The sequence below is a fragment of the Microtus oregoni genome, unplaced genomic scaffold (genome assembly GCF_018167655.1).
Source record: "Microtus oregoni isolate MIOR12 unplaced genomic scaffold, Mior012 000001F_ref0000356, whole genome shotgun sequence".
In the NCBI taxonomy this organism is placed as follows: domain Eukaryota; kingdom Metazoa; phylum Chordata; class Mammalia; order Rodentia; family Cricetidae; genus Microtus; species Microtus oregoni.
The window spans coordinates 62,003,436-62,018,144 of NW_024543060.1; positions in this window are offsets into that span (position 1 = coordinate 62,003,436).

A 14,709-nucleotide genomic window follows, 5' to 3' on the forward strand; every position below is an offset into this window, starting at 1 on the left:
CTCTCTAATTATATTTTTAAAAGCATCTTATAAATTTACTTGTTTTATTATTATACAGCATTTATGTGATGTGACTGTAAATTCAAAAAATATTTTTGTAACCTCACATCCACCTCATAGATAAAACATATATTTTTAATTTTTTGTACAGTATATTTTGATCGTATTCTTTCCCTTCCTCCAACAACTTCCAGATCCTACTGCAAACTTTTTCCTTGCTGGCTTCTATGTTTGTCTTAAATGGACTCTTTTGCAGGACATATGACTCAGTGATGGAGTGCTCACCTTTATTCACAAGGCCCTGGGTTTCATAGCAAGACCCCCCCCCGCCCCCGCCAAATGAAACCAACTATCCTCAGACCCCTCGTGTTTCTAGGCACTTTCCTTTAAATGACTTAGTCACAACTAGCAACTATCAGTTCCTTTATGTCCCTAATATTTATCTTCCTTACGTGAGTTCACTAGGGACACCCCTACCAGCTTCTCATTCCATCCTTCCCACTTGCCCTGGTCGCTTTCCCTAACATATCCCCCTCCAGTTTCCAATCCGTCATTTTTTTCAACCATGAGGACTGACTAATGTTTCCCACATGTGTTCTAATGTGAGAGTATCCATTAGGACAATTTCAACAGCCATTCCCCAAAGCAAGGAGAATGTTTATTTTCTAGCCGCCATCAGTTGCCAATAGTTCCCTCACCTATGCGTGGGGCCTTGGAACCCTTTCTTCTCTGTGGTAGAACTTTCAATGGCTTGAACTTGTGCAGGTCCCCACAGTTGCCGAAGTCATGTGAGCAATAGCTACATCATGTCACTTTATGCTCATTAAAGGAACAATCACAAAGCAGAGGTGACAATTCGAAACATGTACACTAAACACCATTACATCCAATTGCCTAAAACAAATACTACTAGACCTACAAACTATGGATTAAGCCTAACGCACTGACAGTGCTGACTTCAATACCTGACCTCAAGCACTTTGTGAATAGATGCTTAAATTCACAGGTAATTATTTTACAACTATTTTTAGCATTTGAGAATTAAAGAGATAAGCATGAGTCTGTAACAACTCATGATCTTCGAGTTACTTTGAAGTAGCAATGTTAGGCTTTGGGGACAAGCTGTCTAGCAAAGGGTCCCAATTCTGATACATAATAACTATTCAATCTTGGATGCATTCCTTAATGAACTTGTACCTCAAATAGAAGTTAATAATAGCTCTTACCGCATACACTTGATGTCAGAACTCAATGGGCGACTAAGAAAAGCTGCTTCAAGCACTATTTTGACATTGCAATCACCGATAAACTTCAATGATTATTATGTGTTGACATCAATCATGAATCTTGGCTTTACATTCACGACTTTATTGCATCCAGAATCCATGTACTTTATCAAAAAATAGAAGATATTGTATTCAAACTTTAGACAATGAACATCTTTCCTAAATTGGCACCATTGATTATTCTACTAAAACATCATTCAGCAATATTTCATCATTTATATTTTTCTCTTCATCACCAATTTAAGAGTGAATCTTTTGGGGGGCATTTCTCTTCTTATAAATAGCTTTATAGTATTTTGTTTTTAATAAAGAATTGTATTTACATCTCTAACGAGAGGGATGATTTATTGTATGTTTGCTCTTCTTAACTAGTTGGATTAACTGAAAACAATGCCATCTCAAATTAGACTGGCTAATTTATTTTCCTCTTTCTCAAACCTCTGTCTCAGCTCCACCTGCACGCACTGGTTTTTGTTCTTTTGATTGGCTTATCCCCCGCCATGCAGTGTTTCCTTGCAGCTTGATTGCAGTATGTCAGAACCGCTGGGCTCTAATCATGAGCCGCCTTTCAAAGATTCAATTGCTTCCCCATAGCTGAATGCTTCCATCCATCCCCAGCCTGTTACTGTCAGAAGCCCGCTGCCTCCTCCTGTGAGGAGTTCCCAAGCCCTTTTTCCTTTAGCAACTTAATGAGTACTTGGAGTTGGGACTACTGCTTACCCTGGGAAGCCAGGCCAGGAATCCCCGCAAGCCATCACCTCCTTCCCCAAACTTAGAGAAAGGAGGAGCGTTTCTGCTTCCCATCCCTCCATCCTTTCTCCTGGCAGATCAAACAAATTCTCTCAGCCCTTGGAAACTAGCTATTACGAATCCTGCATCTCTGCCTCCTGTACGGAACCAAATGTAATTTTTGTGGAGGCCTGTTTTGACAGCAGGTCTGTCACCTGCCAAAGTGACCGGAATGGGGGAAGCCTTCCAGGACTGCAGAGTAGGAAAAATGACTTGAGTGTCCAGATACCATTTGCTTGCAAACTTCCACCTTCAAGATTTCTTTCTCAAGTTTCTTGGCTATTTGCCTGTACTCTCCAAAGACAAATGGGGATGTTCAGTCACACTTTCTTTATTACAGTGCCTAGCACTCGGGACACTGGTGGGTATGGCCTACTTACGTAGTAATTGACTTCCTATTTTCCCCAACCCCACTTACATAAGGGAGGAGAACACAGTATCCCAAGTATCCATTACACTGTTGCCTTTTAGGATCCATCTGTAGGGACAGATCTATCCAACTAGCATCGGCAGAGGAGCCAACTCTCATGAGACTTGCGGTTAAACAATTTGGGTTTCTGCAACTTCTCCAATAAACACTGTGGGAGACTGGGCAAATTCCTTAGCCTGTTAGTGACTGCCTACATGCAGAATGTGATACAAGAGGCGAAATTAGTTCCCAGGACTAAATATTGCTAAAATAAGCACACAGCACATTATCGGGAAACTACTGAGCAATTACTGTTCCAGTCATTAATATAACTATTACTGTATCCCTAATATTTAACAAGTTTACTTTAAAGAGAAAAATAATATCCTATCATATCCATTTACATCTCAATGTATCCAGCCAGTAGTTTATTAATGACACTTTTAAGGCAGTAAAGGGATGGCTCAGCTGTTAAGAGCACGGGCTGCTCTTATAGAGGTCCTGAGTTCAATACCCACATGGTGACCCTTAACCATCTCTAACTGTAGTCCCTTGGGATAAAAATCCCTCTTCTGATGTACAAATGTACATGCAGACAAAGCATCCATATATTTAAAGTATTTAAATTAATGTGTCTTTTAAATGTCTATAAATTTAGATATTATAGAATATTCTGAATAGATAACCTGGAACAAATATCTTCACACATTTATGGCTACATTCTTGCACATAATTGTGGAGATGTGAATGAGAATGACTTCAATAGACTCACATATTTGTGTACTTAGTCCTAAGATGGTGCAGCTTTTAGGAAACATTAGCAGATATGGCCTTGCTGGAAGCAGTGTAGCCTTGGAGGTGATTCACTGGAGGTGGGCTTTTTGACCTTCCAAAAATTCACAATAGGCCCAGCCTCTCTATCTGTCTGTCTCTCTGTCTGTCTGTGGATCAGGATGTAAAGCTGTCAGCTACTCTTCCCACATCATGACCGCTGCTTCCTGCATTTATGGTCATAGACTAAACTTATAAAACTGTAAACAATCAAATGCTCTCTTTTAAGAGTTCCCTTGTCATCAAGCAGTGGTGACACATGCCATTAATCCCAGCACTCAGGAGGCAGAGGCAGGCAGACATCTATGAGTTCGAGACCTGCCTGGTCTAAAAGAGCTAGTTCCAGGACAGGCTCCAAAACTACAGAAAAGCCTTGTCTCAAAAACACAAACAAATAAAAAAAAAAAGAGTTGCCTTGTCGTGGTATTTCTTCAGACAGAAATAGTCTCAAAATTGTCATTATTCTTAGTAAGATTAGGAAATGCTCCCTGATTTTTTGCTCCCCATTATCCTGCTAAAATTTCATAAGGCAAACGTCTTAGTCAGGGTTTCTATTGCTGCAATGAAGAAAAGTAAGCCTGGGAGGAATGGGTTTATTTGCCTTACACTTTCCTATTGCTGTTCCATCATAGAAGGAAGTCAAGACAGGATCCTGGAGGCAGGAGCAGCTGATGCAGAGACCATGGAGGGGTGCTTCTTACTGGCTTTCTTCCTGTGGCTTGCTCAGCCTACTTTCTTACAGAACTTGGGACCACCAGCCCAGGGATGGCACCACCCACAATAGGTTGGGCCCTCCCCGATCAACAATTAAGAAAATGCTTTACAGGTCAATTTGGGTTTTGTTTTTTGTTCTGATGTTGTTGTTTTGAGACAGGGTTTATCTGTGTAGCCCTGGCTGTCCTGGAAGTTATTCTGTAGACCAGGCTGGCCTCAAACTGAGAGATCCACCTGCCTCTGCCTCCCAAGTGCTTGGATCAAAGGCATGTGCATGACCACAGCCAAACCTATGGCCTATAGCTGACTTTTATGGAGGGATTTTTCTCAATTGACATTTCCACCTTTTAGATAACACTAGTTTGTGCCCAGGTGACATAACGTCATGCCCAAGTTACTGGTCCCCAAATGAATTCACGAAGCCCCATTTCCAGTGCAAATTATATGAGAGTCTTTATTGTACAAACTCAAGTTTGGGCCTCCCATTTCCAGCACCCCAGCATGGTGGATGAGGAGACTGTGTCTGCGAGCCACAGGAAGGAAGAACTTTAAAGGGGAAACGCCATAATCAGGGCAGTTCATGTCCTGTGGTCTTGGGACTGGGTAAGGAAGGCTTAGGGCAAGGTAGTTCTAAAACCATTGGCCAGTTTTTGGGTGTGAAAACCCTAACAAAAAGCCATTAACAACTGACAAGGTATCTTCAAGGACAAGATGCCTCCTAAGAACAACTGGACCTCATTAAATTTTATGGCCCTGATCCCTAGCTCCTTAATTGTCTATTTTCATGGTATTCTTTTACATTTCTGCTATCACTGCACATTTCTGGAGCTGAGATCAGCCCTTCCTCATTATATGGCTTAAGATGAAGTCCCTTCTTTAAAACGGAATTTGCAAAGTCAGGTCCTCACAATAAGGCTAGCCAGCCCAGCAAAAGATGTATGTATGGCCTTTCCTCCCTTTCATACAAGTCAAAGTACTCGTATTGTAGATTGAATTACATACCCCCTCAAAGGAAAAGAAGATACATTGAAGTCCTAACCCTTAGTTTCTGTGATTATGACATTACTTAGAAGTACGATGCTTCCTGCTGATGAAAACACCACATACCTCGGTGTTTAGCGTTACAGAGAAATGATATTGAGTCTGAGCTGGAAGTTTCCTGCCTGCTGGCTAGCTTTCATTATTCTGGAAGGTGCTACTAGGGTTGCTGGGAGAGAAAAAGCATCACTGATCTAACGTACCTATGGACCTTATAAACCACAACATAGAAAATGCCCGGGGGGGGGGGGGGGGGCTGGAGAGATGGCTCAGTGGTTAAGAGCACTGTCTGCTCTTCCAGAGATCCTGAGTTCAATTCCCAGCAACCACATGGTGGCTCCAAACCATCTGTAAAGAGATCTGGCGCCCTCCTCTGGCGTGTGGAGGCAGAAAGATGTATACATAATAAATAAATCTTTAAAAAAAAAAGAAAGAAAATGCCTGGGAAAGATGGTCTGTTCCAGCAGTGGCCCAATTCACACAGTGGTGTAACCAAGAGCTCTGTGGTTAGATTTGAGACTGGTTTCAAGACAGGAAATTCATGCCTAGTACAGCAAACCCACTCAAAAGCCTATGACTCGAGTGTTCTTAGGTCCTAGAACTTCACTTTTGTTCAAGCTTAATAGACAGAGTAGCAAATTGCGTTAGATTTATTTTTAGACCCATGAAAAATGCTACTCCCAGTCTTCATTAGAGAAGCTTGTCTCTGCAAAGAAGGGTGGTCATTGTGGGATCGTGGCTACTCAAGGGGATAAGAATGAATGAGATCTGAGTGAACTGCTCAGCCCTAAGTAAGGCATTTATGCCATGCCTCCCTAAGGTTCAAAGAATCCCTTATAAGGAGAGAAAGAAAGAATGTAAGAGCAAAATAAAGGGGAGGGGGAGTCTTGGAGATGCTATTCTCTAGGCGAAAAAAAAATGAAAGTCAGTGTAAATGGGTTTTTATTTGTTTGTTTACTTTTTGGAAAGGAAATAGGGGCTCTGAGAATGTATTTAAGAGAAGGTCATGAAGATGGACTCCAATACAGAATGACAGATATCTTGAGAAGAAGAAAATCTGAACCCAGAGACAGCCAAACCTGAGGAAAGACAACATAGAGACATACAAGAAGGCAACCATGTGACCAGAGGCAGAGACTGGCTGAGGAATGTGCCTACAAGCCAACAATCCCAAGAATGGTTTTTCATTTGAGAAGCTAGATAAGACTAGGAAAGATCGTGCTTCTAGATTTCAACTGGAGTGTGATCCTGCTGACATCTGATTACAGGGTTCCCACATCCACAACTGTCACACACGATACACTTCTGTTATTTAAAGCCACCTACCTTGTGATCTACTTTTAATGTCAGCCCTAAGAAATCAATAGAGTTTGTTTCCGGCCCAGTTTGGCAGTCTGATGCTTATCCAATGACGAATGCCTTCATAAGAAGAGGGAAACTCGTGCATAGACATCCAAAGGAGGAAGCCAAGTGAAGGCTGAGACAGAGGTTGAAGGTTCATCTGTCTGTCTGCATGCTTAGAAGGGTGCAGAATACAGGCAACTACTGGCAATAAGAAAGGGGCAAAGGCTAATTTTTTTCCCCTTCAGGAGAGGGAGAGAGAAGAAGGAGAGGAAGAAAAAAAAAAGAAGACAGAATGATATGATCCACATCTTCATTTCAGACTTGAAACTCTCACATTCATAAATTTATAAATCATAAACAACAATTTATTGTTTTGTGGGTGAGAAATGCAGCTCAGTGCTAAAGCACTTGAGAAGATGCTGGATCCTCTGTCCCCTTCACTGTGGGGGGCATGGAGATACTTGTTGTATCTGGAAGCTTTTCAGTCCTGTCTGCCAGTCCCACAGCTGCTTATAAAATAATCACTGAGAGGTTTAAAATTAATTGTAAGTTTAAAGCCAATGGCTCTGGTTTCTTACTGTCTATCTATTACATTTAAATCAACCCATTTCTACTAATCTGTCTATTGCCATTACCTGTGGCTTACCGGTAATGCTCTGACATCTTTATCTCTGGCAGCTGTTGGCGTCTCTCTTGATTCTGCCCTTCTTTTTCCCTGTATTCATCTTGACTTTCCCACCTAGTTAAATTCTGCCCTGCCATAGGCCAAGGCATCTTTTTTCATCAACCAATAAAAGCAACACACATTGGCAGCTCTCATAAGGGTGCCTATTGTTTTAAATAATCTAGTTTGGTGAGTTTTGTCTTTGAAGACTGGCAATCTCCACCCTCACTATATAACACATCTTTGTGACGTCACACACACTGCCATGAAAATTCTATGTCTCCCTGAGACAGTGAGAAAAGATGAACACTGATGTTTAATTTTAGACATGCCATCCTCGATTCTTAGATGAGAGAAAGACAAAGCAGTGGAAAAAAGAAAGGCTAGAAGCAGTACAGTGTGACACACTAGTGTGCTGACTATTGTATCTCCATGAGCTTTCAACCAGGACTGGTGTTCGCTGCTCGAGACAGCTCTAGATATGGAAAGATACATGCAATGAGACTGTGCCAAGCTGCAGAATGTAGTCTGCGGGTGAGAGAATATTTGTCCAGTTGATTCCCTCCTATCCCCTGCTCTCTAATGCTAAAGCGATTTCAGAAAGATAGTCCTCAAATTTAGAATAATAATGGCAGATGCCTTGGCCTCAACTTCACAATCCAGATCCCACATTCTGTTCAAATTCATGGAAATCCAGGCTTAATAGGGAAAGCCAGAAACTATGATACAGGGCTAGTTGCCACCATTAAACCTCACAATTAAATTACTGGTAGACCACAGAGGATAGAAATATGTGGGCGAGAGTGAAGTCATAGAAGCTGGGCTGGAGCAAGGGGCTGAGAACCATGAGAAAGGATGACTCAAAGACAGATGACTAAGAACTGTCAGATGCATAGCTTGCCAGCTTTTTAACTGGCATATCTCATCCTCCCATTGTCTACACTACAGCTCATAACATCTATTTCAAAATATAATCTGAATTGCTTAGACACTTAAAACAGAGACCAACATTTAAAAAAAAAACTTTTTGTTGATTCTTTGTGGATTTCACATCTCCCCTCCCCTCACTTCCACCCTCTGCCTTTTCAAACTCACCCTAAAACAAAAGTTAAAAGTAAGAACAAAAAATAAAAAACAAACAATTTTTAAAAAATCTTGACATGGAAGCTGTAGTGTGCCCAGTAAATCACACAGTAGATCTTCTAGTACATATGTCTTTACATGCGACTGCTCATTGCGATGAGTCATTGGTCTAGGCCTTGGGCTTTTGTTATACCCTCGATACTGAGTCCTCACCAGGACTCCTCTCAGATACCCTGTTGTCTGTGTTACCGAGGTCCTGCAGCTTTGGATACAGAAGTTTGTCCCCTTATGTTCCAGCAGTTCATAGATGAACTGGATGTTGGGGTGAACCACCTCAAAGTCCTGGTTCTGGGCCTGGGTGGTAGCTGGGTTGAGACTAACATTTTTAACATGACCTCCGTGTTTACCACTGTGTTTCCTCAAGTCTCTAACAGAGCACAACCTTGCAGATGGTTTCAAGCAGACCCTCCCTTGCAGCTTACCCACTTCCACTCCACTGCAATCCCAGGGCTCTGCTTTCAGCTCATGGTCATTGCCATTCTGCGTTCCACCATGATTTTGTCTGGAATGTTCTTTCCTTTTGTCTGATTAGTTTCACTTAGGTAACTCCTAATGTTTTTTCAGGTCTCAGCTTATTTACTGTTTCTTAAGAAAAATATCTCCTGTCCCTAGTGTAGTTAACATAATCATAGAGGAAGAAGCAGAGTCTTCACCGATTAAAAACATGTTAGTGTTGGAATGGTTGGTGGTTTTTTATTTCTTTTAACTCACTTAGGCCATGAACCATAAACTTGTGATTTTTCCATGAATGATGTTATCTTAATGCAATATTTCATTCTGGTAATTCTCATCCTACTACTGTGATATGATTTATTTACATGGATAATGTGGGAAAATTGAGCATTGTAATGAATTTCCCATAAACCCAGTGTAAATAAAAACTTTATGTGGTAATAAGGCCTCATATCTCATGCAATCCATTTGCATAATAGTCTTTAATTATAGTCAGAATATTTTAGAAATGCTAGACAGTGAGGGTACGATTCAAAAGTTCTGTAGCTGGAAGAATCATACTAGGGACATGTTAGTTGGGACTATTTAATATTTAATCACATTTGAATGTTGTTGTTATAATATTTGGTATTTGTTTAGGAAGTATGCAGCTTAAATATAATTTGAAATATGTTATTTTAAAAGTATTAGATTATTTTTGATTCAAATTATAACAATAGAAATCTTAAATGTGTGACATATATCTAGAAGGGCTTATTAAAATCTTGAAACTTTGAAGTCTTGTTTGGGTTGAGATTAGATCCTTCATCAATGACTCCAATTTGATGCTGTGATCGTTGATGACTCCAGTTTGATGCTGCGGTTATTGGACCACTTAGACTTTTCTATTTTGCCTGTCCCAAAGGCCTGCTACTATCGTATAATAAGTGTCACACACAAACAGCTGCAGAAACTAATCATGGGACAGTTTGGGACTGGATAAGAGGCACAAGCCGTATACGATAAATAAGGAAAATAGTATTAAAGTCTAGCTTGGGTTAAAGAATATTAATGACAAGGAAATAAGTGAGGAAACTGATACTGGCTTTGGAAGAAATGATAGTTATGTATATGGAGGAAATTTGATAAATTATCTGTTAAATTTATATTATTTATGTGTGTGTGAGTGTGTGTGTGTGTGTGTGTGTGTGTGTGTGTGTGTGTGTTATGGTGATACTAAGGTTTCTAAGAACAATGTCTAAAATGTGAATCATTTCATAATGGCAAATGATAGCGCATGGGGTTTGTTAATGAGCATTAAAGACAGAACTACATTTCCAGGTAAACCTAGCAGGAATATCGAGAAGCTAGAATTGATGGGTTTGAATGTCAAAGAACTACTTTCTATCTTCAGATCCACTTAAGAGGAAAATACTATCTGTAGTTGGACTTTCTTTGAACTACCAGCCCCCAAATAATGAGATGGAGATTTCTCAAGTATGAAAGCTTGGCCTTAGCTTAAGCTTGTTCCTGGCTAGCTCTTAAAATTTAATCTGCTATATTAATCTACGGTTTGCCATGTTACTGTTTCTCCATATTGTGTGTCTGACTTATTCCATGCCTTTCTAGCAAATTCCACCTGTCTTCTTCCCAGAGTTTCTGTCTGTTCGTGAAAGTCCCACCTATCTTCTCCTGCTTAACTATTGGCCATTCTCCTCTTCTTAAACAAATCAGAAGGTGCCTTGGTAGAGAAACATATTCTACTCTCTTTTCTTGAAAGAAGACCTCAAGGTTTTTTAAGCTATTTTTCTCTAAAATTCCAATTTAAAAATGATTTTTTTAAGACATGTAGAAAATAGTGTTAAAATAAGAAATTACAAATACATCTTTCCTATAATGGGGTGGGCTGTAGTCCAAATTTATCTATAAAAAACTTGCAGCATGCTTAAAAGGTATCAGAAAGTGCTAGACGTTCAGATGGCTCAGAGTTAGCTCAAAAGTAAAGAGGACACCAGAGCCCAGATTTCTACAGGAAGTATAAATGGAGACATTTATTTCTGAGGCACCCAAATCTGAATAGTCACACAAAACTATAATAATTACAACACTGTTTGGCCAATGGCTCAGACTTATTACTAGCTAGTTCATATATCTTAAATTAATTCATTTCTATTACTTCATATTTTACCATGTGGATCACATCTTGCTTCTTGGGTAGCTGCATGGCATCTGCCTCACTTGGCCTTCTTTCTCCCTGCATTCAGTTTAGTTTTCCCACCTAGCTATATTTCCTACCCTGCCATAGACCAAAGCAGCTTATTTGTCAACCAATGGTAATAAAACATATTCATAGCATATAGAGGGGAAGCCCACATCAGTGAAGGACAATAAAAAAAACTACCACCCCTTTCTATGAGCAAATAAAGACTTCTCATAAGCAGTGTTGAGAGCTATAGAGGACAAAACACTAGAACATGGTCTTAGCAAACTTGGGCTTAGGAAGCAGAATTGTGCCTCAATGAAGGAATGTCCCAGGAGCTGCTAGAAAGGACAAGAATGTATAACAAAGCATCTGATTTCACCTCAGAAATGCTAAGAGCAGTGATGGTCCCACACCTCTTGTTCTTCACATAGATTTCTAAGGCCATTATTCTTTACTGTATCACCTTTGTGAATTGTATGTTGAAACATGGAGAGGAGAATTCTTATTGTTTTTGCTAATGATTAAGGAAAATGAAAGCCACTCAGATGAAAGGCATCTGTTCTGCTATATTACCACCTTTGCCCTCAAGGAACACAGGTCCTGTGCAATTCTCTCTAAGGTGGATTCTGATCTTGGCTATACAACTTGTGTTGTAGAAAGAAGCAACAAGAGCAGAAATGATGTAGAGAAACCATCTAAGGATTGGGATGTGCTGTTTCTTAAAACGTTTTTACCTGCTATGTGGAAAAAGCTAAACTAGCTTCTTCATGAATAAGGGAATAAAAGTAGAGGGGAACAATCTTCTAAGATACAACGAATCCAGATAAGACAAAGCAAAAGAAATCAAACGAAAATTGATCATGGTGATAACCTTTAACAGTCTAACACAATATTTTCTCTGTATAGGAAGAAAATAATCAACAGAGTAAAGAGACAGCTTGCAGTATGAGAGAAAATGTTTTCTAAGGATTTTTACTGATATAAATGAAGAAAGGTAAACAGTAAGATTGTGGTCATGAGGTTTCTGATTGGAATGGAGACTGCTGGGAAATGAACGAGGGGTCATTCATATTATTCACTGGCAAAGACAAGGTCTATGATTTGTCCATGCACTGAAACTTTGGGGGCAGAGGACTTAAGAGGTGATGAATTAGTTAATTTGGTAGAGAGATTTCTAGGCATCAGCCCAGTACTTGAACTATGGCATAGATAGCGCTACCAGCATCGTGAGTTGGGAGAAGTCCCAAGTAGAAGATGTGGACAAACTGTAGCCAGTGTAACGTTTGTGCTAAAGAAGCTATGGTGTGTGAGATGCAGCAGGTACAGGACCATCGAGGTCTTCACTGATTTAAAAGACTACCTTGAGAAAAGAGAAAGGGGTTGGCATGCTCTCACCACACAGCACCACACAGTCTTTCCCCTTTATCTGCAATCCTGTCATTTCTGATGATCCATATTGTGTTGAGCGAAACAAGCTAGGCACAGAAGCACAAGTCACTGGGGTAAAGTCATATTTTGTGCATTGGATTTCTTTCATATAAGAACTTTAAAATGTTAATCTCAAAGCATTTGAGAGTGAAATGATTCTTAATAGTCTGGGAAGAGTAGAAGAAAAGAAGAAAAAAGAAGGGTTGAGAAAATGATGAAGAAAAGCTTGCTGGGAGCTTTATCTATGAACACTGACTTGTGGTTAGACATTTATAAGAAATTCTGAATCACTATTTCATGGTGAGGTGACTGAAGACCTTAGCAATACATTATACATCTAGAGAGAAGCAAGAGAAAGGAGTGAAATGTTTTCTTTATGAGAAATGTTGGAGAAGATAGATATGTCTATGTGATTTACAAATTATGCAGTACATATTTATATAAAACATAACATGTTAAACCATTAGAGTATATATATAGCTTTGTTTTTCTGTATTAGTGAAAAATAAATTTTAAGTATAAGCATATAAATTTGGTAAATCTATAAAATAAATCTTGTTGAAAAAATAGGTCTACTGCTATTTACTGGAGATTTAAGGAAAATCTAAAAATATCTCATATCTATATTATAGAATGCCATGATCTACTACCAATTTATAATTCTATTGAACTAAAAAGAAAGTCCATAATCAATCTCATTTGTCAAAAAAATGCATATTCAGTTTCTAAAAACTCTTTTAACAGACACATAATCAACTTCACTGATAAATGTTAGTATATTTTAATCTAAAGGATTATTTGCCTTAATATATATGACCAGCTATTTTATTTTCATAAAAATCAACAGCTAGTAATCAACATTGTAACCTCACAAGTTACTCTGTATTTGTTCAATTGAATTAAGATATTTAAAATATTGGCACGGAGGGGGCATTTTCTCTTTTCAACACAGTGAAGAGTCTAATAGTATTTTAATGACCTAAATATTTGCATTTTCTCATCCCATTTTTTACCATAAATTGTGGCATTTAATAGCATCTAGAAATGTCAGTCCTAAGCTACTGTCCATCAGCGAGAACATTTTGGAACATGATAATAAGTCCACTGCTACTATAATGACAAGAGAATCCAGCTACTGCCTGGAGTCTGGGGTTCTTAAACACCACCTAAGTTGAAAGAAGGAAGAAAATGGTTGTGTTTATGTGAAAGAAAACTTAGAAAATCAAAAGTAAAGGGGAAGAAAAAGTGTCCAAGAGACAATATGACAGAGCCTGAGTAAGAGAAACAGTAGTTGTCAGTAGAAGGAAGAGAAAGATGAAGAATTCATATTAAAATTCTTTATTAACTATAAGGGCGATAACTAAGTGGTGATCAACTATAAACAGTGGAGCTGCTGAGTTTAAACCTATGTCCCAAATTTGTCCCCTAGCCCTGAAATCTACCTCCATGTCACTGAACTAGGCTATCTTCTTCTCTTACCTCCTAACATCCTTCAGTGCTAGAAATACAATGTGTTAGATAACCTTCAGCCCACCATGTTCTGCTCCACCTTGACCTCATGATGGGTGTATACATTTCATCACCTGAACTTCCTGGCCTGCACTTGGTTGTGTTGCTGTTTATTATTGTTTAATTTTAGTCATTAATTTTCTACTCATAATCAGGATCTTACATTTATATCTGCTGAATTTCAAATCAGCAATTGATAAGCTACAGTCTATCAAAATATTGTTAAACCCACATCATAATTTTTTTAAATAATTCACATTTTACTCATTTTGTCCCATTAACAAGTTTTCTAACTGGATATTTATGCCTCCTTTGTGGTTGCTGATGCACTGGCTAGTTTATTGTCAACTTGACACAAGTTCACTGGGAAAGAGGGGACCTCATTTGAGAACATGTCCCCAATAGCTAGGCCTGTGGGAAAGCCTGGGGTACACTTTCTTGGTCGAAGATAGATGTAAAGGGGTCCATCTAATTGGAGGCAGTGTCCCCTCCCCAGGGACTGTAGTCCTGGATACTGTAAGGAAGTAGGCTGAGAAACCCATGAGCATCAAGACAGTAAGCAGCACTCCTCCATGGCCTTTGCGTTAGTTCTTGCCTCTGGGTTCCTGCCCTGCTTGAGCTTCTACTCTGACTATGTGATGAGCTATAAACTGTAAGATAAAATAAACCCTTTCATCTCAGCACTGGTTTGAATAGGAATGGCCCCCATAGGCACATTTATTTGAATACTTAAAGAGCAACACTAGGTTGAGGAGGTGTGGCCGTGTTGGAGTAAGTGTGGCCTTGCAGGAAGAAGTGTGTCAGTGGGGTCGGGCATTGAGGTTGCAGAAGTCGAGGCCAATTCTAGTCTCTGTCTCTGTCTCTGTCTCTCTGTCTCTGTCTTTCTCTCTTTCTGTCTCTCTTTGTCTCTCTCTGTCTC